At 40.7% G+C, this 24,016-nt stretch overlaps 1 pseudogene; it reads left to right on the top strand.

The window, feature by feature from the left end:
* The window catches only part of LOC114707912, an 83,508-nt pseudogene that overhangs the window by 50,049 nt on the left and 9,443 nt on the right, over nucleotides 1-24,016 (top strand).

Genomic DNA, 24,016 nt, shown 5'->3' with positions numbered 1-24,016 from the left:
TGCATTTGTGGTCCCTCCATGTCCTCACATGGCTCACTGCTATTTTAGCCTGAATTATTCTAGCAAAGCCCAGTTTATCCAGTCATTTGTTCAAAGATAGTTGCCTTTGGGGTTTGACAATAATAAAGTGATGCACATTAGTGTGCAGGTTTTTATGTAGATATGTGAGATTTGGAGTCTTGGTTAAACATCAAGGAGTATGATCACTGTATGGTAAAGTATGTTCAGTCTGTAAGGAGTCACCAGCTGTGGTGCTTGTGCTGTGTCAGCCTCCTGTTTTGATGCTTTGTTGTTAGATGTATATATATTAGGCCTTATTATATCCTCATGGAGATTTGACTTTCTATCATTAAAGCAGTTTTCCTTGCTTTAAAGTCTCCTCTTTCTGAAACAAATATAGCTGCCCATGTTTTCTTTTGATTAATGTAGTCTTTCTGACTTCATCTCCCTAGTGCTGAGACTTCCGAAGTGTGCCACCATGCCCAACTTTTCCTATTGGTTTCTTTCTTTCTTTCTTTTTTTCTACATGATGAAACATAGAGCATGAAATTTACCATCTTAACAGTGTGTGTGTGTTTGCTGGGAATAGAATCCTGGGTTTTGTAAGTACTAAGCATATGTTCTTCATTGATCAAACTCTCAGCTCCTTAACTATAAAATATACAGCTCAGTAGTACTGGATGCTGTTGTACAGCCATTGCCATTATGTGACTTAATTCTTTGTATCTTATAAAAAGCTGAAACTTTGTACACCCACTAAAATAACTGTCCATTTCTCCTTCTCTAGCCTCTGACAGGCACCAATTCTCTTTTCTGTCTCTCTAATTTGCTCACTTGAGGACCCCATAAAGTGGAATTAGATAGCATATACATTTTTGAAATTGGCTTATTTCATTATTGGCTTAATATCCTTAAGGGTCATCTATACTGTAGCATATGTCAGAATCTGCTTCCTATTCAGAGCTGAATAATAACAGTACTCCATTTTGTTGTACCACATTTCTTTATTCATTTGGAGTTGCTTCTGCCTTTTGGATATTGTGAGTGATGCTGCTGGTTCTGCATTACTAATCCCTAATCAAACAGGATTTGCAGAGATACCTTTTCCCTTTTTTTTTTTTTTTTTTTTGTTTGTGGGTTGTTTTACTTAGTTGATAGTTGGTGTACAAAATGTCTAATTTTTATGAAGTGTGGTTTATCTGTTTTCTCTTTTGTAGCCTGGGCTTTGCTATAGCATCTATAATAAGGTAGAGTCCAATATTCTGAAGGTTTTTTTTTTATTTATGTTTTGCTTTCATCTAGGAGTTTTATGGTTTTGATTTTTTACACATTATAAGGCTATGCTGTCCCTTTCATTCTTTTTTGTTTGTTAAGATTTTACTTTTTATTTATGTGTATGTGCATATGGACATGTGTATAGGTACCACAGAGGCTAAAATAGGGCATTGGATTCCCTGAGTTATAGGCAGTTGTAAGGCACCTGACATGGGTGCTGAGAACTGACCTCTGGTTCTCTGCAAGAGCAGCATGTACTCTTAACCTCTGAGTCATCACTCCAGCCCACCTCCAAACCATTTCATTCTTTCTGCATATAGATACTGAGTTTTCTCAGCACTGTGGAAAAGACTGCCTTTCTCCTTTCAACAGCCTTAGCATCCTTGTTAAAGATCATTTGACCACACACATGATTTATTTCTAGGTCTTTCATCTATTTTTGTGTATTGCTCTGTCATTATGCCAGTATTACCTTGACAGAATCGCAAAGGCAGAAAAAGGATAGCATTTCAACAACTTACGCTGGAAGAGTGTATATATAGCCATATACTAGAAAAAAACAACCTCATTCATGTTTGATGCCATACATAAAAAAATAATTTCAAGTGATCATAGATTAAACAAAAAAACCTTAAGCAATAAAAAACTAATAAAAAACTTGCATAATCTTATATTAAGATTTCTTGTGTATGACCTTTAAAGGAAGACCAGTAAGAGAAAAACTTCATAAATCCAGCTATATAAACATTTTAAATTGCTATTGCAAACAGAGGCAATATCTGTAATCACATATCTGGTAAGGACTTGTACCCAACAAAACTCAGCAAAACCACCCACTAAGAACCTGAGCAAGTAGACACAGCAGCAGAGGATGTCTGTGGACATGAGGGTGCTTGAGCTTCCGGTGCCACACCTGAGGGCTCTGGAACTAACATGTCTGCAATATCCTTGACTCTAGAAAGAAGAGTAAGCTCAAGGCTAACTAGAGAAATGTACAGAGAGGTGAATAGAGAGCTCTGTCTTTAGGAGCCAGAGCCACAGTAGGAAACCTGAACTGTGGTTCGTAAATTTCTAGAGGCTCAGACTGCACCGACAAGAGTTTAAAACTCCTGGAAGCCTAGTCATAGAGCTGGGCACTGTTATATGAATTTTACCTAGAGCTTACACAGGGCCTCAGACTGTTAGAGACAGTTCTTGTCCTTCCGGCTAAAGGAAGCTCCATTGTCAAGTATGTCAGAGCACACTGTCCACATTGACAGCAGTTGCCCTCAGAAGAAACTACACCTTACATCTAGTCTTTTCTGTTCTCATCTTGTATGATGGATGTATTTACCACAGACCTAAGTGAGTAGTGTGACACATTTTACCTAATGTCTTTTTACCTGTGCAGAATCTTGCCTTGACATTTAGTCATTATGCTACTTTCCTCACTCTTAACAGTTCTCAGACTTCCTTTGTTTTTGGTAATCTTAACAGTTTTGAGGAGGAGCAGCTATGTGTTCTGTGATACAGACTCCTGTTTAAAAGTCTTCTGATGTAATTCCCGTCACCATGTTTCTATTTGGAGTAGGGAGAAGTCCATAAAGATAAAGCTCATTTTTATCATGTGACAAATGTATATATACACTTGGTGACAGTCAAAGAAACTTAACATTCTGGTTGTTGACCTTGATTACCTGCTGAAGTCACATTGATTTTCTTAACAGTTCTGTAGTTAGGGTTGAGGAGTGGCTCATACATACCTAGGAAATTAATGTTTCATTTATTTTATTTTTTTTATGTTTGTTATTTTTAAAAAGAAAATAATCTCCATCCCTAGAGCTACATCTTGCTGGTAGTAAGTCATTTGGAGTCTCTACTGCCGCCTGCCGAATGCTCATGATCGTCCTGCACTGCTAGATCGGTTTCCCTCGTGCTTACATAGCTCACCTGTGTCCCTTCAGCTCAGTCCTTCAGAAAGAACAGTGTTCTGTGTTAACTGTCCCAGTGTCCCAGACTCCTGATCCGTCCCTCCTGAATCTCTTCAAGGCTCATGGTTGTCCTTACAGTTCGAGAATTGCATTTATCCAGCTCTTTAAAAATCTTATTCTGGGGCTGGAGAGATGGCTTAGAGGTTAAGAGCACTGACTGCCCTTCCAGAGGTCCTGAGTTCAATTCCCAGCACCCACATGGTGGCTCACAACCATCTGTAGTGAGATCTGGCGCCCTCTTCTGTATTCATAATAAATAAATCTTTTAAAAAAAAAAAAAATCTTATTCTGGCCAGGTCTGTTTTGGGTTTTGGTTTGTTTGGGTTTTTTTCCCCCTTGCTTCCCTCCCCCGCTCCTTGTGATACTAGTGATTGAACCTTGGGTCTCTAACATCTTGGAAGCACTTTACTCATGAGCTATATCCCACCCTGGTTTAGAAAATATCTATTTTCTTTTGTCTGTGTGTGAATGAATGCATGTATGTGAATATATGTGTGTGTGCATGTGTTGTACATGTATATACATATGACTAGAAGCCAGCCCTAGTGTAGTTCCTCAGGGAGGCATACCAGGTCTCTCAGTGGGATCTGGGGCTTACTGATTAGGCTGGAGTAGTTGGCTAATAAGCTCCAAGGATCTACCTGTCTCTGCCCCAGCCCCTCTCCCAGCTAATGTTGGGATTACAGATGTGTACCATCACACTTAGCTTCGTTACGTGGGTGTAGGAGTTGAACTCAAGTCCTTATATGCTTACACAACAAGCACATACTAACTAAACTATCTCCTCAGTCCCCTATGTCATTTTTAGTTGGTGAATCCTTCATACCACTAAATTATTTCCTTCTCTTCCCACTCTAGCCCCCCCCCCATCTCCCACAGTCTACTTCACATATATATCTGTGATAGTCATTATGAGCCACCAGATGCAGCTCTGCAGCCACTGGCTTTCCTATTGCTTCTGAGAGGAAGGTTGGAATGCCCTGGGGCTAAGTGGCAGGTCTTTTGTCTTTCTTACTTGGCTTCAATACACTATGGTTTGAGTGCTGAATGATGGTCTGCCCTCAGTGATTGTGTTAGCCTCCTAATTATACTGCTGTGACTTCACTTGCAACCACGGTGGTCTTTCCAAAATGTCACCCCCAAATCGGTTCCCAACCACATTCAAATTAAAATTCAAGCAGCCTCCTTGGTCTGACTCACACAAGCTTCATTCTTTGACTTTATTTTTCCTGAGTTCCTTCACCCCTCAGTTTTGCCAGCCTCCTCACTGTCTGTTGACTTTGCCTCTCAGGACCTTTGCCTGGAACTTCACTTCCATTTCCCTCCATTGGTTCAGATGGCACCTTCCATGTGGGGCAGCACCATGCTGCTCTAGCCCCTTGCCCAGGCTGTTTTCCTCTGGGTCACTTCAGTCTCATTATGCTGGCAGTGGCTCCTTTATAGCTGTCCATTGTCTGCCTCTCTCAATGGAATGTTGGCCTCTTGAAGGCAGGGCCTTGCTTCATTTAGGCTGAATTCACAGTTCCTGTAACAAGTAAATATCTCTTCAATGTGGAGAATGGACTGTGAGTTTAAATGAGATAACCAGGGCAAGTCTCCAGATCAGGGATTGACGAGTCATGTCTTCACTTTCAAGTCTCACGGTCTTGTTTAGTCCCTTGCTTGTTTTAGCAGTTTGTGTAATTTGTTTCTTTCTGCTAGTGAAAATGGATTTTGTGGAAAAAAGCTCAGTATAACACTGTTGTAAACTGTCTGTTCTAAATTCTCCTACTTTGACGTTGCCTTTTCATGGTCTTTAACCTTGACTTTTAGAATACAATGTCTTTTGTGTTTGCTTGGCTGACTTACGTAGGAACTCTCTTCCAGTGCCTTTCATCTCTGTGATATTAAGTCTAGTTCATAAGATGTCTCAGTGCTAAGGGCGTCAGGAGCCTTCAGCCCAAACTTGACTTCACTCTGCCAGAGGCCCTGCCTCTCCTGCTGCTGATGACTGTGACCCCATTCACATAAATAAGCTACACTGCCACCAAACATCTGAACTGTTTCCTTTGGAGCAGAATGAGCTTTTGTGTCTGAGAAGCTGACTTCTTTGGTGTCTTCTCTTGAGGACTCTTTAATAAGATGGTTTCTAGCTTGTCCCTTTAGCTGGGAATTGGAAGGCAAGTTGAAAACTCTCCCATAGAGCCTAGTTCAGAAGGCCTGTGTGTCAGCAATCCCCGAACTTCCTTTGTTTCCCTCTGCGGTGGATAGGTTTCACCTGTGTTTATCCTTTCTTTGTTCTGATTCTCTCCTTATATTTTACTGTTATTTAGAGTCAGTCAGTGTTCTTGTCTGTTACCTAAAAAGTCCTTTTTGAGGTAAGGCAAGACACCAAGGAAGCTTGTGCCTACTATTTTGTGCTGACAAAGTTACTGCTAACCTCCGTTAATGAAGTTTAATCATTGTTTGCTCAACTTTTTTAGGGGAAGTGATTTTGTTTTGTTTTTCATGGTTTACTTTTTTCTAGTGGGGGCGGAAAATAGCACTTTTCACACTATTGTGTGTATATGCAGGCAAAAACACTGGAAGGCTGTACTGAATTACCTGCTTGGTAAATTTTAAGCTATTTTTTTTCCCTGAGTTGTTCATTACTTCTATATAGGAGGAAATGAGTCTCAACCAGAAAGCCAGGAAGATCCCCGGGAAGTACTTAAAAAAACATTGGAATTCTGCTTATCTAGGTAAGGCTTTTAGTAATTTTTCTAATGCCTAACATCTTTTGTAGTACACTGATTATTGGTTACATATGTGGGTTTTCATAGTAGTATGTTTATGAATAACTAATTTTTATATCTGTCTATTCATCAAAAGTGCTGTAAAGAACTGGTGGTGACCCTCAGGCCAGGGATCCCCAAGAGTTTGCCTCAGATCCATTTTGGTGATGATTATCTAGGCTTCTGTTTCACTATGGATTCTTGCATATGCACAATATGCCATGAATCAGTCTGCCATAGGGCCTTCAGATAAATGGCCAAAACACTGTTTAAGGGGCTGTTTTATTTATATAGTGCTCACATTTAGGTACATTTAGGATTTGTTTCCCTTAAATGACATTTTTGTTGTTGAAAAATATAGTAGAACTTTTAAGTTAGTAGACATATGGGGTGGGTTTGAGTATGGAAGTAGGTAACTAGCCACAAGTGAAGTCCCCTTCAGCTCTGAGGACATGTCTCATGAAGGTCTCAAAAAGACAAGAGGTCCTATTTAAGATGAAGGAACAGTCAGTGCCTGGACCTTCTCCTTCCTTCCTTCCTCTCATCACAACTTAGTACAGTGTTGAGTTTTAGCACATGTCATGGTGTGAAAATGAAAGATCTTGTGCCAAAGTTGCAAAGCACAGCTCCCTGCTGCTCACACACCAGTAGCTACAAGTGTCGCCATCTGCGATAAGGGGTACACGGTTTCCTCTCAAGTGAGTTAGTCTCTGACTGACCTTCACTGAGAGACACTCACTGTGAGAAGGGCCTGTGAAACCCCTTACTGTATTTTAGTCTTGTGGTGTTTTTGAGACTTTGTGTGTTATATTACACAGTCTTTCTCATGAGAATTTGCAGGAAATATTTTCTTTGACTCAAATGCCAGGAAGCAGCGCATCTTGTCCTAATTGCTGGTGGAGTGGTGTACCTTCTGATCTGGCTAATGGTGCTGATCCTGTTTCCTTCTTGTTAGCTCTGGCTGCCTAGAGCCAGAGCCGATGCAGTGCCTTTAACATGTATCCAGACTGTATGGTGCATTTGGGCACTGACTTTCTCCTGGCCTTTATATTTCCTGTAGCTTTCTTATTCATTTAGCTGTATTTCCTATTGTAAAAAAAAAAAAAAAAAGTACACTTTTAATAAATTACTCAAATACTGTCCAGAACAAAAATGAGACATAACTGTATCTTTCTTTGTTTTGTGTTTTGAGACAAGGTTTCTCTGTATAGCTCTGGCTACCCTGGAACTTGCTCTGTAGACCAGACTGGCCTCCAATTAAAAGAGAGATCCACCTATGCCTGCCCTTCCAAGTGCTGAGATTAAAGGCATGTACCATCATGCCTGGCTATAACTGCATTTTAAACAAACTACTCCACTGGCTAATTTTGATTACATCAAGTGAGCAAATATCAGATGGAGTTTAGCTCTCACCCCAAAGCTATCCCACACCACATTCATGCCTCTGGTGAAACTTCTTTTAAAGAGCTATTAGTTAAAAGAGTTTTCTCTTTCAACAGGGAGAATCTTGCTAGCGACATGTATCTTATATCCCAGATGGACAGTGATCAGTATGTGCCAATTACAACGGTAGCTAACCTTGACCATATCAAGAAACTCAGTACTGATGTGGATTTGATTGTTGAAGTGCTAAGATGTAAGTAGATGACTATTGGAAGTGCAAAGATTGTTGTCTTCATATTATCTGTCTTATTATGGGCCTTCTTTTCACCAGAAGCCATCAGATAAGACTTCTGGGTGAATGAGATACTTTCTGGCCTCCTTTCTTTTCTGACCAGCTCTCTGTAACAGGAGCATTGACTGCCCCTGTATCGAAACTTCAAGCAGATTATAGGCTAATTGAAAGAGAAAAGGAATCTTTTCATTAGAGATTTTATTTTAAAGACAGCTGCTAAATTATTGAAAGCTAAAATAAATAATGACATTTTTGAAGTCAAATATATTTGTTTAGCTACTAAATGGGCTTCTTCCCAACTAGTTGCTTAAGTTTTGATGAAATATTGCTGTGATTTTTTTCTTTTTTTTTTTTTTTTTAAGATTTATTATGTATGCAGTGTTTTGCCTCCAGACCAGAAGAGGGCACCAGATCATTATAAACGGTTTGTGAGCCACCATGTGTGGTTGCTGGGAATTGAACTCAGGACCTCTGGAAGAGCAGCCAGCGCTCTTAACCACTGAGCCATCTCTCTAGCCCCGCTGTGATTTTTTCTTAGCTACTGTGAATAAAGCTGTTTCTTGGAAAGTTAACACATAACATGAATGTTTAACTATTCCATAGTAAGTCTGCAGGCACTTCAGGGATACAAGTCTCTGTAAAGTGTTCCCTTTTGTATCAAAATTGTGGTTTATTTGTATCCTACTTGATGTTGGGGACCTCAGCACCTTTTCTAGTTTTTTGTTTCGTTTTGTTTTTCTAGATAGGGTTTCTCTGTGTAGTTTTGTTTGCCTGTCCTAGATCTCACTTTGTAGACCAGGTGGGGCCTTGAACTCACAGAGATCCACTGGGCTCTGCCTCCCAAAGTGCTGAGATTAAAGGCGTGCACCACCAACACCCAGCTTGTTTATTTTTTTAAAAGAAAGAAAATAAATTTACTGTAGGAGTGATTGGCATAAAGTGCTGTACTTAAAGGAAGGTTGTAGCCGGTTAGTTTTGACACATGGGTACATGGGTGAAACATCACAACAATGAGGCTAAGGATGACTGCTCCTCCCAGGCCTTTGCTGGCCTTGGGATGCTTTCTGTACAGACTTTGCTGTGATGTGTTGGTTTCCTTTAAATCAGACTATTATTCATTATAAAAATTCATTTTCTCTACTCAAGCTACAAATTCTAGGTGAGTGCTTTTTGCCCATTCCCTTCCTTGGAACCGCATGTATATGTGGTACAGCTGTAGTGGCTTCTTCACAGAGAATGTGGTGTGCAGTGTGCCACACAGGACAGCACACCCATATTGCTTACAAACGTTTGGATGATTAAACATTGCTGTGTCTGAATTAAAGTCTCATTTCTCTTAACAACCAGCCTTTGTGTGTGTGTGTGTGTATGTGTGTCTGTCTGTCTGTCTATATTGTCCAGTCCCTGTGCATTGATGAGACAGTCATTTCAGAATATTTTTCTTATGTGCATTGGACTTAACAGTAATATTAAAAGATTGATATCTTCCTTTAGAACTTAATTGGATTTAAAAGATGCTTTTAAAAATTTATCATGTGTGTGTTTGTGTGTGTGTGTGTGTGTGTGTGTGTGTGTTGTGTGTGTTGATGGGGGGTGCCATGGTGTCACATGGAGGTCAGGGCAACATCTGCAATTGATTTTCCATGAGTTATGGGGATTGATCTCAAGTCAGTGGGCTTGAGCACTAGTGCCTTTACCTGATTGAACCATTTTGCCAACCTTTTAATTGGATTTTCTAGTCACAAGTAAAATTTTTTTTTCATTTTTTTATCCTTACACCAAAAGCTAAAGAACTGCTAAGCGTAATTATCAGTAGAAATTTGAAGCATTATATGACATTTCACAAGGCAATAGTTTACTTTCCAGATTGCCGTTTAGAATACAGACTTGGGGAGTGTAGTTGGGTTTGATTCCATCCGATCTTTATCTGTCTATACTCTACTACACTAAGTCTCGTGGGTTATTCTTAGTATCACACCCCAATATCACTGATGAAAGTTGTCAAATTTTACTGTAGGAAGGAGAAAACCATGAGCCCTGTCTTTTAGTATTTGGTCTGTTTGATCTGTTTGATCTACAACTACCACCTCATTGTGTGTATATTTGGTAGTTCTTGCAGGACCTTTTAGATTTACATGTTCCTTCCTTCTGAAAATTTAACATACAAGATGGGTTTAAACAGTTCAGTAGTTGTGTTGGTTTTGAACCTTTTTTTTTGGTTTTTTCGAGACAGGGTTTCTCTGTGTTGTTTTGGTGCCTGTCCTGGATCTCACTCTATAGACCAAGCTGGCCTCGAAGTCACAGAAATCCGCCTGCCTCTGCCTCCTGAGTGCTGTGATTAAAGGCGTGCGCCACCAACACCTGGCTGGTTTTGAACATTTTAATAATTTGCCCTATGTCCAAGTTTCTCTGGTGTGTTTGTTAATGAGTGCTTATGTTCTCTTAGAGTATCATGTAATATATGTTGGGTAATAAGTGTTGACATCCTGTTGGGGTGTTATATAATGTGTGCTTTATCATTTTTTTTTTACCTCTTCACAGCTTTACCTTTAGTCCAAGTGGACGAGAAGGGAGAGAAAGTAAGGCCAAACCAAAACCGGTGCATAGTAATATTGCGTGAAATATCTGAATCCACCCCTGTGGAAGTAAGTCATTCCTCTATTGGGGGCATCTGTTCATATATGTATTTTATCTGTTTTTGATAGGGCTTATTTGAGAAAAAAATACACAAATGCCTTTTCCCAGGATGTACACACTAATTATTACAGTGTTACTCACTTGTAGGAAGAATAACTGTCATGCCTTTTGGTCTTAGATTGCTCTGTATATTTAAATTTAAAAAGATAATAAGGTTTATATATTTCAATAGTTAGAAAATTAAAAAATGAAATGGGTTTAGATATGTATTCCTTAAGAAATAAGAGTAATGGGTGAGGTAGGGTGTATGATGTGGATCTTTATCATTTCACAAGTTTGTTTTGTTTGCTTCTGTTGTTATTGTTTGTTTGGGCTTGGGGGGTTTGTTTGGGTTTTTGTCTCTGGTTGGGATTGATTGGTCTAGTTTGGGTTCTCTAGAGGCGAGGTCTCATTATGTAGTCCAGGCTGGCCTTTGACTCATGATCCTGCGGCCTCAGCCTCCTAAATGCTGGCATTATAGGTATGTACCACCATGATGGCCCTAATATTTACTATTTTTAGTGCTTTCAGGCATGTCCAGCCTGCAGCCCACCAGCTGCATGCAGCATGGGGTAGCTAGGGATCCATGTGACCCATTTTTAAACACATTGTTCTCTTCTAATCCACATTGTTTCTGCTGAAAAAATTCTGCCAGTTTTTTTTCTTTGTTCCTCTATATTGTACCTCTTTTTCTCTGGCTCTTAGAAGATTGTATCATTGGTTTTAAGCAGTTTGATTATAGATTGTCTTCTGGCATAGCTTTGTGTAGTTTATCATTCTCAAGCTTTTACCTTTCTGAGCATTTGAAATGGACATTCAGTAACTATTCTGGTGTAACTTGTCTACCAATACTGTCATTTGTTTTTATTTTAAGATGAATCTGATTGAATCTTTCTCATTATAGCCCAACCTTTTCTATGTCTCTGTGTGATTATTACTTCACTAGCGTACTGAATAGTTTTGAATTCTAATAGATATTTCTGAGATTCAGTTAAGATCCTTGGTAGTCCCAGCTACTCAAGACTAAGCAGGAAGGGTTTATTTAAGCCCAGGAGTCCAAGGCTATTCTGAGCAAACAGTAAGATGCCCAGCTCCAAAACACAGGCAAGAAATTATTTGGTGCCAGTTTGGTTTCTGCACATTTGTGAAGTGGCTCGGAACAGCCTTCATATGGGCCACACTCTTGTCACTTGCCTGCAGTTCTCTGAGTTAAGGATTCGCCCACTCTGGCTGCTCAGTGAGGCTGGCTATAGGGTTTGTTCTACCTGACCATTCTAGTTTTGTTTCTGGCCAGTGGCCTAGAGAGAACCGGCCACAAAACTCTGGAGACTTGCCCACTCCTGTGACCCGGAAACCCTGGGGCATTATATTGACCCACTCTATTCCATGTTCTCTCAGGGAAGGCTCTCTCTCCTAGCCTACTAATGACAGGTGTCTGGAAAACCTTATAGCACATGTTTTATCTTTTTACTTTTTACTTGTGTTATTTGGGACTGTAAATCTAGTTCACCTTGGCCAGAAACAAAAAATTCAGCTAGTATTTTTGTTTTTTCAAACTATCTTTTAAAATAAAATCGTGTATTTATCAGCCTGCTGATAAAACAGTTTTCTTCCTCCCCCCCTTGCCTCCCTCCCCTTCTCGTCCCCTCCCCCTCCTCTATCCTCTGCTGTTAAGGAGTTCCTCTATCCCAGTATGGCCCTGAACTCTTTATGTAGCTGAGGATGACCCTTAGGCTTGATTGTTCTGATCTTCAGTTTATGTGGTATTGGGAATCAAACCCAGGGCTTCTTGTGTGCTAGGCAAAGCATGCTTCCAAGCCAGCCACATCCCAGCCCCTACTGTTCCAGTTTCCAGTTCCTTGTGAGTAGGGAAAGCTGTCAGTAATGACTTCTTGGTCTGTGGCATGTGATCCTGTGAGTGCTCCCTGTAGTGTTTCTGAAAGGTTAGAGGTGCAGCATAGCATGAGAGTAAATTTTCCTCCTATTTGATGAGGACCAAAAAGTAGCATAAGTGAGGACTAATTTCTAACTTATTTGTTTCCTGTAGGAAGTAGAAGCACTATTTAAAGGAGATAATTTACCCAAAATTTATAAACTGTGAATTTGCCTACAATGATAATTGGTTTATTACCTTTGAAACAGAAGCTGAATGCACAGCAGGTAAGTGCATTTTCTCTCCCAGCCTGTGAAGTACGTAGTTTTACCATTCAGTGCAGAGCAGAAGTTAGGACATTGAGTTAAGGGCAGAGAACACTGACTGGGAGGAACCCACAGGTATATTTCTGTAGCACTACTGAAAGCATGACACATTGCTTCTTAAAGTAATGTGTACTCTGAGTTAAGGCAGTCTCAAGTCATATCTGTTTCTCACATGTGAGAAAGAGAAAAATTTGTTTGCAAAATTGGGGAAATTTGTACTTAACTCTGACCTGTGAGGAGCATCCATTTTGTGGCAAGGTACTTTCAAAGGTATTGAGAAGTTTTTGGGCTCTTGGAAGAGGTGTCTGATTTAGGGGAAACATACTAACAAGTATAAAAAATGTTTAGAAATGTTAGATCAGAGGGTTAGAAGAAAAAACACAAAAACTTGAAAGGCCAGAAGGAAGAAGCACTGTACTTTGTGGCCTTGTGGCCTGCCTGGTGAATCTGGTAGGTGAGCATAGAGGAGCTTCTGCGTGGAGTGGGGGCTTGATTAAAAGATTTAATTTGCAGATAAACATGGAAGCTACATAGTAATAATGACTCGAATATTTCAATCTTTTCTTTCCTTTCAATCACTGCTTTCCCTGCACTACATAATCCCAGTTTCAAATTGGGATTAATATGAGGGAGGCAGTATTCCTTTTTTGTTCTAGATCAGGAGTCTTAGCTTCTGGCTTGGGGATGCTCATGTGGTAATTTATTAGTACTTATAAAATTATATTTTAAATATTTTGCAATAATTTGGGGGTGCAGGTACCATAATAAGAATATTTTTAGGAATCTGTGTCTGAAAGAGGATCAGGAATCAATCACTCTTGGATTCCTGTCAGCTGTAGTCAACCATACATATAATTATTTGAGCTGTGAGTTAACTTATAAAGTTAACCAAAATGGTATTTTGGATGATTTTACCCCTAGGCTTACAATACCTTCGAGAAGAAGTCAGAACTTTTCAAGGAAAGCCAATTAAGTAAGCAAGACCACTTGGCTTATAGGCTTCTTTATTAATGGTCTCGTGATCAGCAATTCTTCAATGTTATTAATTGGAACTTTAAATGTCTCCAAACAGGCAAGGATAAAAGCAAAGGGCAATAAGCGATAAACACATTTTTTGCCAAAGAATGGATTTAGACCTCTGGACATGAACCTTTACACACAGCAAAACGTTATGCTACATCCTTTTACTTACCTCCAGTGTACAGTCCCCAGCAGCAGTTCCCTCTGTATGGGCCTGATTGCCCCTCAGACGTGGTCAGCAACACATAGTTATCTTGATCCACCCCTTGGTAAGCCTTTTTCTTTAGTTTTTTTAAAATTTACATAACAGAGATTCACATTTTAGATACTGTACTAGATACTTTGAAAGTTTAAAATCCTGGTCTAATAAGAGAGTCATGTGCCTACAGTTTGCTTAGTATCCATACCTTGGGGTTATGGTATAGGTTTTAATTTAATTAGGCAATGAAAATAGAGTACTGTGCAATGAAAAACTTGGATGCTGTGATCTTTGCCTCTCCCCTCAGCTCCCACCCCTGCTAGCATTTCCTTTCTCTGAGACACGGTGCTGTTAAAGACTCTACCAGATAGAGTCTAACTGGTGTCCCTGAACAGACATGGTACATGACATGAGGAGGTCTATCTTAAAGAAAGGGTATTTCAATAGGTTCCTCACAGTCTAGGAAAGGCAGGATGCATGCTGTCTGTCTCAAAAAACCATTTTGGTTCTCACACCCACCTTAGGATTAGGTAACATGGTTAATTTTTGGCCTTTGTTAAGGTCTGTGTTTTGAATCCTAAGTTTGTAATGAGTGCGGTCATTTTTCTCGCAGCTTTGCTCTATGGATGCTAGGGAACTTGGGTTTCTGGTTTGGAATCATTGATTTAGTGAGGTAGGACACAAGAAAATCAACCTTGTGTTCCAGGTTATAAAGGGAGGGTTAATTCATGTCTGTAGGTTTATATAACAGATTTTGATGTAATAAAAGCTAAAAGAGTAGGATGCATAGAAGATAGTGGACAGAATGCAGAAATAAAGGTATTAACTTTGAAAGAGTTCGTGTCCAGGATGTGGCTATGGACCAGGTCAGAGAACAAGTAGAGGGTGCTCAGGATCATGTGTCTGGGTGCTAGCCACCTGTCAATGTAGAGACAATACCACTCACTGGCAGGCAAGCAGTGGAGGTATGAAAAGAGGGAACTTGAGACAGAGTTGTTCAGACTTGGAAATGTGGGTCCTGTTAGATACTGAAATATGAAGATAAATGTCTGTGGAAAAAATGAGTATGCCCAGGAGCTGTTACTGCAAAAATAGGTACAAATAGAAAGTATCATTAAACTTAACAGCAAGGATTGGTGAGCTATTTTTGTTGTTCCTTTATTGGGTTTTCTTGTGAACTTATGAGAAGGTCAAAGAAAGGAAGCTCTGTGGATAGATTGTATGCGCAAAAGCACCCAGGTCACTACAGATGAACTTTTATTTCTGAGTAGAGCAGATGGCTGGGGACAGGGGTGGTAAGTTGCCCTCTTGAGAGTCCCTAGACATATGGACTTTGACCTGGATCATGTAGAAAATAATCTAGAATGTTTGAGTTAAGAAATGAGAGCATACTCCATTTTTAAAGGTCACTCTCTAGGCATGTGCAGGATAAGCAGAGTTAGAAAGGAGTTTCTCAGTGAGGCCCATAACACTCCCTCCTGCTTCCCCACTTCTAGAACCACTGCAATAAAAAATGCTTGCTATATCAATAGCTAAATTTCAAAATTATGTCTATCTCCAAAACTTTGAACTGGCCAGAGGAAAATCCAGGGAGACATAGGTAAAGACTGTGTAAGGAGGACTCCAGTGACTCAGGACACAACAGCAAGACTGGACAAACAGTATTCTGTCACATTTAAAAGCTACACAGCAAAGAAGCAATTGTCATGGTAGAGACAGCCTGTACTGGAAGAAAATCTTTACCATTAAGCAAAGGCTTAATACCTAAATACACAAGGAACTAAAAAATTCAACAGCAGAAGAACAATATGGAAGTGGCCAGTCATTCAGACAGACCGCTGTGAAAGCAGAGCCAATGGGCCAGTGATGGGTTTCAGCACTTGCACAAGCCGGGAGGGCAGCAAAAGTCTGAGCTTCAAAATGCGTGTCATTTAGAAAGAGATAACTGGACTTTACGATCTCTATGACCTTCATATGTGTGCTGGGGCACATATACCCCCCAATTATAGATTATATCTCTCATAATAGTAAAAATTTTAAGAAGAAATACAACATATGACCAATTTATATATAAATGAAAAATTGCTCAACTTTCTTTCTTTCTTTTGGTTTTTGAGACAGGGTTTCTCTGTGTAGCTTTGCGCCTTTCCTGGAACTCACTCTGTATGTAGTCCAGGCTGGCCTCGAACTTACAGAGATCCACCTGTCTCTGCCTCCTGAGTGCTGGGATTAAAGGCGTGCACCACACCGTCCAGCATTTTTTTCTTCTTTTTTTTTTTCCCCTCAACTTTCTTAACCATGAAATAAATGCAAGTAAAAACTTACATTGAGATTCCATCTATCATAAAGGAGATAAATGGCATGCTGACATACTGGTGAGGGTGCAGAGAAAAAGGATTCCTTGTACATGGTTGCTGGGGATGAAAATTAGTTTAGCTACTATGGAAATCAGTATGTAGATTCTGCAAAAAATAAATAAATGAATGAATGAATGAATGTTGAACTGTCATAGAATCTAGTTATAACACTGGTGCATACATCCAGTGGAATAAAAATCTACAGACAGAGATATCCACACATTTATCTTCATTGTAGCACGATACACAGTGGCCAGGTTTGAGATTCCCCTTAGGTGCCTGTCGGTGAGTGAGTAGGTGAAGGGTGTGTGTAATAGATATAGATATAGATATAGATATAGATATAGATATAGATATAGATATAGATATACACACAATGGAATATTATTCAGACATAAAGAAGAACAAAGTCACATTATTTGCAGGAAAATGATGGATCATCACATTAAGCAAAATAATGCTAGACTCAGACAAATGCCATGTGTTTTTCTCTCATATATGTGGGATATAAAGGTCTTTTTTTCTTTAAAGACATGAAAATGGAAGGAATTCTAGTTTGGAGGGAGGGACCAGTGTGGGAAGGAGGGGAAGAAGAGGTGAAGGAAGGTAAGGTGGATATGACTGAGTACAATGTGTACATGGATGAGAATGCACAGTGAAGCCCTTTATGTTGCACAGGTATACAAGCTGATAGGAGAAGGAAACGAGACACCTGTCACTTTGAGTGAATTCTAATGGGATGGAATCATGCTTTTTAAAAATAGTGTACTTTCTATGAACACAGACTCTTGGCTGTAGTGTTCTTCCCAGAAGCATCAGAAGAGATCTGTAGAGGAACTCTGTCCATGAACCTCCTCTTGGTAGTGCTCTTCCCCACACGAAGCTGCAGTGGGTAACTCTGTCACCCTCCGTCACTAGATGCCTCTTTTAGAATCTTAGGTCAGCCACTGCCTGTGGTTTACATTCAGGCCCTCCCATCCAGGCCCTTTTCTGAGATATGCATTACATAAAATTACGAATTTAAACTAATCTTTTGGTCTTGCCACTTTTGTTTGTTTTTTTTGAGACAGGGTTTCTCTGTGTAGCCTTGGTTGTCTTGGCACTTACTCTGTAAACCAGGCTGGCCTTAAACTCGGAGATCCACAGGCCTCTGCTGGGATTAAAGGTGTGGGCAACCACACCTGGCTGATTTTAAATTTTAAATTTTAAATCTAAGTTTCCAAAGCTTTGATTTGAATTAAGTGACTTTTCTAGTGTGTTGTATTTTTTGCCTTAATTTTTAAGTTAGCCAACAAGGTGTAATGGGTTTTATATTGCATTTTGGTGCATGTATATTATTATACTGTGTTCTCATTAATCCCTCTTCTCCACTGCACCACCATCACCACCTCTTTCTGCCTGTAGCTGGTTCTCTTCCTTCCTCAGATCATCTCACCTGCTCTGTGTTAGCATGTTAAGACTCCTTTTCCTTCTAAAGCCCTTCCTCCTCTCATGAGCTCCCTTCTAGTTTCATGGTCTCTTTTCCCTGCACCTATTTACTACCCACCCCAAATCCAGATTTCAAAATATTAAAGAAAACACAGTTTTTAGCTTTCTAAGTTTGGCTTGCTTCATTTAATAGGATAGTTCCATTTCTGGCTGTTATGAATAGAGCAACAATAAACATGGATGTGCAATATCCAAGAGTGATAAGCTGGATCATGTGGTACTTCTGTTTTTAGTTTTTTTGAGAGACCTCCAGGCTGATTTCATCTGTCTTTCCACTAGCAGTTAATTAGAGCCTCCTCTTTCCTCCTATCCTCACAGCACTTGTCTTGGTGGTAGCCCTTCTGACCAGGGACCGAGAGAAGCCCAGTTTTTGCAATTTCCCTGTGGCTGAGGCTGCTGGGTGGTCTTAATTAAGCATTTACTGGCCATCTGTGTCTCCTCTCAGAACTGAGTGTCCAGTTCATCAGCCCATTTATTAGCTGGATGGTTTGAGGTTGGCTTTAATTTTAGATTTCTTCAAATATTTGAAATTTTAATCCCCTGCCTGTCTTATAATTGGGAAAGATTTTTTTTTAAAGATGTATACAGTGTTCTGCCTGCATTCATGCCTTCACACCAGAGGAGGGTACCAGATCTCATTATAGATGGTTGTGAGCCACCATGTGGTTGCTGGGAAATGAACTCAGGACCTCTAGAAGAGCTGTCCTTGCTCTTAACCTCTGAGCCATCTCTCCAGCCCCTGGGAAAGATTTTTTAAGCAGTGTAATTTTTGTGGACTGTAGAGTTTGTCAAGGATCTTTTCAGTGTTTCCTTTTGTCGCTTCACTTTGTAGTCAGGGAATGGAATGCCAGCTCTAATACCCACTTGAAATTAGAGCTTCCAGCTAATGCTAAAGAGAACTGCTTGAGTTCTCCTCCCTGTCCCTTTCCAGTTGTTCAGCTGTGCAGGAACCTGTACTCTTTCAGTTAAGTGAAAAGTCAAGGTAGGGGCTGGAAGGCCCCAGGCAACTAAGTGCCTTGAAAGTAATGTCATTTATTTAGAGAATATTTGAAACCATATGCTCCAGAGGCCAGAAAATTAGTGATCTTACCCTTCCATCTTGTAATTATTATTGTTATTATTATTTTGTGCCCATATGCAACAGCAAGAATGTGGATCCGTTCTCTCTTTCCACCCTTATGTGGGTTCCAGGGATCGAACTCTGGTCATCAGGCTGTGTAGCAAGTGCGTATACCCCTGGGCCATCTTTTTAAATAATTGTTTCAACATGTAGAGCAGGCTGGCCTCGAACTCATAGATCTGTGTGCCTCTGGCTCCCAAGTGCTGGGATTAAAAGCATTCAAACACTACCACCTGGAAACACTTTTTTTTTTTTTTTTAAAGTGTGTGTATGTACCACATGTGCAAGCTGCACACATGCCAGGACAGGTCAGAGGTGTGCATAGGTCAGAGAACAGAGGACAGCTCTCAGGAGGATTCTTCTGGCATCCAAGTGTTAAACTCCAGTGGTGAGATCTATGCACTGGGGCCACGGAGCCCTCCTCACTGAGTTGTACCAAGATTTTAAAAACCATTGAGTGGTAATTAAAATCCTACTTAAGCTTTTAAACTTTTTTTTGAGACAGGGTTTCTCTGTGTAGCTTTGTGCCTTTCCTGGATCTCACTCTGTAGCCCAGGCTGGCCTTGAACTCACAGAGATCCGCCTGCCTCTGCCTCCCGAGTGCTGGGATTAAAGGCGTGCGCCACCACTGCCCGGCTAAACTTTTTTAAAAGTACATTTAGCTCATATTTTAAGGTCATTATGGGCTGTTCTAATTTTCTTCTAAACTTTATATTTTGAATGTTCTGTACCACTTTAAAGTACTTGGAAAAATTTTTGTAGTCTAAAAAATAGGATGCTGTTTACAGCGAGTCTTGTATGAAAGTAAACGAGAGAGGAGAGAGAGAGAGAGAAATCTCTGCCAAAGGCTGTGAGGGTGACATAGGCATGGTTAAGAGCAATAAGTGTATGAGAATTCCTAAAATTGGGCACTTTGAAATTAGTTAAGGTTATTCAGAATAAAGGATCACCCACTTCTTGCCAGACTGAAGGTAGTTATACTAGTAGTAGTAACTTAACTTTAAGCGTCATCAGGCAATGCCTATATTCAGGATTCCCATGCCATCTGGGGCCAGGTTCTGTCCTCTTGGTGTTCTCGAGGATTAGCTAAGATGATAGGGAGAAAGTTCTTAGCACTAGCCATGGTTTGAATGCTCAGTAGACATACCTTTAGTAATAATCTTGTAAGCTTTTCCTTACCCTGCAGTTATTTTTAAGTATAACATGGAGTTCACACCTCTGGCAAGAGGAAGACATTATCTGGTTTACCCAAGATACAATTGTAAATCCAGTTGAATTGTCTCATGTCTCATGTTTTACATACTTGTTTTCTGTTAATGAATCCAGGTAACTCCATTTCCAAGTACTGGATTTATAAATGGGTTTACATCTCCGACCTTCAAACCTGCAGCGTCTCCTCTGACATCACTCAGACAGTATCCTCCTAGAAGCAGGCAAGTTTCCAATGGTGTTTCGATGCTCACGAGCTTCATTTTCACTGTCCCAGGTTATCTGTACTGAGAGATCTGTGTATCCACTAAGAATGCTCATCAGAGATGAAACTTAAAACTGTAATCTATATAAAGACTACACCCCAAAGCTGGCTGCCAGGAGTAAGGAAGAGATTCTCTTCAGAGAAGCCTTTGGGGGCAACTTTTGCAATGTGTTCATTAAGTAGGAGCAGATCTTGACACATTTCACATTAGCATGCTCATTCTATACTCCTTGATCGTGTTATAACTCAGCGTATACAAACATCTCATTTGCAGGAATCCTAGTAAGTCTCATCTGCGCCATGCGATTCCTAGTACAGAGAGAGGGCCCGGGCTGCTAGAAAGTCCTTCAATATTTAACTTCACTGCAGATCGATTAATTAATGGCGTCCGGAGCCCACAGACGAGGCAAGCAGGGCAAACTAGAACACGAATACAGAACCCTTCAGCTTATGCCAAGAGAGAGATTGGAACTGGGCGTGTGGAGCCAAGTAGTCTTGAATCCTCTCCTGGTTTAGGGAGAGGAAGGTAAGTCACATGCATATTTTGTCAAGCAGATATTATGTACCTATCATGAACTACTAATACTTTGCATTTTAATTTAGATGTTTTCTAATATCCTAATTCATTTCAGAAAAATCAAGTAAACATCAAAGGTTTCCCTTAATTCCTCAGGAATGTTGTTGGTTTTAGAGCAGAGACTTAAATGTGTTTTTTGTTTTTGTTTTTTGTTTTCTTAAAAACTTGACATTTTCTTTCATAACACTACAGCTGGCATGTAAGAGCTGTCCAGTGTCTAACCTCTGCTCATCCTGACTACAGTCTCACCTGGAGTTAGCCCTGGCCCTCTAGTCGCTGGTCTTGGTAGAGGTGGCCTCCAAGGTGTGTTCCCCAGGTTCCTGTTCTTGCTTCTTTACAGCTGGTAGTAAGGAGGGCTGAGCATGTAGGTCAGCTATAGAGTGCATGCCTAGTATACAAAGTCCTGGATCAAAGCCTAGTGCTCCACAAAAATCAAATGAAGTGGGATTGCACTGGCAGCAGGCTATAGTTGGCAGATACAAGAGTTTGGTAGCCTGACAAACCAGCATTGAAATTCCATTTCTGCTAAACTTACTTATAAACCAAAGCTGCTGTTGTGAGCCAGTGCCTTTGGGCACAGTATTTCCATCCTCAGGCAGGTAGTTCTTAGAGTCTTGGTGTTTTCTTGTCATTCCCTGGGGTCCTTCCATACACTGTGAATGTAAACTACTGTACTTTCCATTTCTTCTCCCTGTGACCTCTAGTGCAGTTTCTTCTTTCTTGATCACTGTCTTGTCTTCGGCCGTTATACCTCCTCTACAGAGATGACATTAGAAGACATAGGTGGGTCTCAGCGTTTGCACCCTACCCAGTGTTGAGGGCCACTTGCTAATGGGATGAAGCCTGTCAGGATCTTCCTCGGACAAACGCTGAGCAAGAACTCAGCCTATCCAGGTTTTTTTCCTTTAACCTACCTTGAAAATTTTAAGTGGGGGCAGGGGGAAGTCCTCAGTTTTCCATACATAAATATACAGCATGATTAGTTGAATCATTGAGATTATTGAAACTCAAAATGTTGATTTCTCTTCTGGGTACAGAACAAAGGCACACCCCCAAGATATGGCAGGTGTGGGTCTAGACCACCCCAATAAAGCAGGTATCACAGCAAAGTGAGTGACTTGGGGTGCTAAAGGTTGGGATGGGTGTGCAGTGCCCAAGAATAAGACACTAGTGTCTTTTTTCTTTGTTTTACAAAGCATGTGCTGCTGTTTATTTACTCACAGAATTTTTACATTAGGAGTCAGAGCTCTCCTCCCCTGCTGCTGTCTAATCACCAGTTCAAGTTTCAACCTCTTGTTGTCCATCCACACCATTGGTAAGACCTGGGTCAGCAGGAGATCTATCTCAAGAAACCATCTTTTCTCTGATCTGTATGAGACAGCTTCTCAGCCTTTGAAGGGGAATGAGGTCACAGTCAGAAAGCTCTTGAGGCTCACTGAAGCCCAAACTCTTGTAACTGTTGCTGTCTTGACCTCTTCCCATTGATCACAGGCGTTTTAGCAGCACCTGAAGTGTGGGTCCTTTCCAGAAGGCAGTCAGTTGACTTTGTCTTTCAGAAGGATCACTGTTGTCCATGAAATGTAGTTTCTTATTTGTGTGCGGGGTAAATAGGCTACATGCATCATGTTATTTATCAACTTTGGGTCTTGCTTCTCAAGTCCCATGCACCTTCATTTTGAGGACAGTGTCTCTTATGGAACTGGAGCTCACCAGTTAGGCTGGTTGACTCCAGGGTTCCCCTTTCCTGAATACCCCAACACTGGGATTGTAAGCATGCCCACTTGGCAGTTTTATTTTTGAGAGTCTATGATGTTTCTCTAAAGTTCTTATGTGTGTACAGACATACGTGTTTGAATGATGCACGTGTCGAGACCAGAAACACTGCCAGCCATCTTCTTCTATTACTTTCCACCTTGTTTTTTGAAACGGGGTCTCTCACTGAACCTGGAGTTGACAACTAGGCAGATTTTGCTGGCCACTGAGCTCCAGGGATCTATTTCTGTTGTTCCCTGTGCATACTGTGGTTATAGATGCAGCCATGGCACCTGGCTTTTATGTGCCCTAGGGATCCAAGCTCAGGTCCTCATGCTCGCATGACAGGCAATTTACAAACTAAGCATCTCAGTCCCAGTGCCTAGGTGAGTTCCCAGGCTCTAACTCAGTTTTCATGCTTGAGCAGCAGGCATTTTATGACTATCTCTCCAGCCCCTATGAAGTATGTTTCTTAAATAGTAGGACCTAAAAGTTGAAATTAGCTTTTGACCCATGACTGCAGAATGCATATTGTGTTAGTTTTTGTCAACATGCTATTAATCTTGTTATGTATTTCCATCAGAGCTCTTGAATGGCCAGATGCATTGGCATCAAATAATAATCTGGTCCTCAGCTCCAGGGGGTGGGGGGGTGGGGGGGAGATAATAATCTGAAAGAATCTTTCCCTTGAGTAACACATTTTCAGTACACTCTTAAAACATTCAGTAACCATGTCATAATAGTCACCAGCTACAGTAGTCCTGGTAGAGAGTCAGCCAATCTATTAAGCTAGTCATTGTTAAGTCCTAGATCGTGTCTTCTTTAAGTGGGAAACTATTTGACTTGGGGAAATCGCTGGGTCTTCTGGGTAGCTCACTGCAGCCTCTGCCGCAGTGCCCGCTACTTCACTTGTGCTTTGGTGTAACAAAAGTACTTCTTTCCTGAATGTCATGTGCCAACCGCTGTCAGCATCTACAACTTCCTTGTCTCTCTTAACCCTCACAGGGTTAAAAAGAGGGAACCTGCTAGCCATTGGACTTGGTCTCCAAGAATACTGTGGCTGGTTTGGTCTTCTGTGTGGGTTCCTGGAAACATCCTCTCTAACGAACAGGAAGGTCACCTGGCTCTCTTGTCATCTACGTATTCACTGGCTGATAGTGTGATAGGTGTTCAGCTCTCTGCCTCTGACATGTCTTCTCACTCAGCTTAATCATTTCTAGATTTTAAGAGAAAAACCTGTGACTCTTCTTTTCACTTAAACATGTGTAAGCCACTGGATAATTCATTTCAGTATTGTGGAAATGTTTGTTTGGCTGGGGCTGCCACTTGTGAAAGTTAATAGCCATGAAGACAACAGTGGAAGAGGAGGGAGAGTCTCTTTGCTTTTAGTGCAGCTGGAGAGTTTAATTTGAAGAATTTGAAAAAAATTCTGTTTCCAGCGATGGCGCCAACATCTGTGGAGCTGTGGTAGGTTGTGAGAC

This window comes from Peromyscus leucopus, unplaced genomic scaffold (assembly GCF_004664715.2).
Source record: "Peromyscus leucopus breed LL Stock unplaced genomic scaffold, UCI_PerLeu_2.1 scaffold_67, whole genome shotgun sequence".
Taxonomy (NCBI): Eukaryota; Metazoa; Chordata; class Mammalia; order Rodentia; family Cricetidae; genus Peromyscus; species Peromyscus leucopus.
Note: the sequence above shows the minus strand (reverse complement) of the source record. Positions and strands in the feature narration are given on the sequence as shown.